The sequence below is a fragment of the Penaeus monodon genome, chromosome 21 (assembly GCF_015228065.2).
Source record: "Penaeus monodon isolate SGIC_2016 chromosome 21, NSTDA_Pmon_1, whole genome shotgun sequence".
Taxonomy (NCBI): Eukaryota; Metazoa; Arthropoda; class Malacostraca; order Decapoda; family Penaeidae; genus Penaeus; species Penaeus monodon.
This window is the reverse complement of record NC_051406.1, coordinates 6,004,168-6,005,118: the sequence shown is the minus strand read 5'-3', so window position 1 is coordinate 6,005,118 and position 951 is coordinate 6,004,168.

The window sequence follows — 951 nt, the reverse complement described above, 5'->3', positions numbered from 1 at the left end:
TTTGAAATATATTCTTTGATTATATCACGTTCATAGTTTGTTCACTTAGAACTTTTGATACCAGTGATACATTTCATTTCATTTTGTCTTTGATAGCCCAATATAGTTTGGTTGATTAACCAAACGGACAATTCTGTATCAATTAGCTGACCATGTTGAAATTACGAGCTTACAAAAATATCAAAAGATTAGATAATGATTGAATTAACTGAACGATGCTTATTAAACATGATTAGGTGATAATTATTCAAAAACAAATTAAATTCCAAGGATTTTCGACTTCACACCAACAGATCAAAGAAGTCCGTTTTTATATTCCTTTTTATGAATATTTATTACGCTACAGTTATATGTGTTTATATGTGTGTATGTTATTATTCATTTTTTTTAGATTTTGTGTGTGCGTGTGTTGAGGTCGTGTTCTGATTATCAAAGATACGGATGTTACCTTTAAAAGTAGCCATTTATAGAGACATATCTTTTCCAGATTTCCATATAGGGATAGGAAAACTCTTTATTACTTTTATTTCGATCGGTAAATCTACACCACTGAAGGATAATAAATATGATATTAGCTTTTCCTGCCCCAGTCTTGCCATCTTATTGCAAACCTCCCCATATTTTCCCTATACATTATATCCTCCATAAAACGAGGTTCGGAATTCAATATTACCGCCACCCTGTACGGTATGAAATGTAATGGGAGAAAAAACATTGTAACTATGTAACTTTACATAATAGTATCAATTCATCTGCTGTAGCCTGAACATGTGACTCTCCACAGATATATAAGACTGAGTGCAATTAAGTCAGCATGTCTGTTTTCCAAATGAAGTCGAAATATTAAAAACAATCTTGACAAACTTTCATATTCTGTTCTTGTCAATATTTGAGCCGGATTTTTTTTATAAAAAAAATCTCGCATATTACGTAAGTACAAATATCACTGAC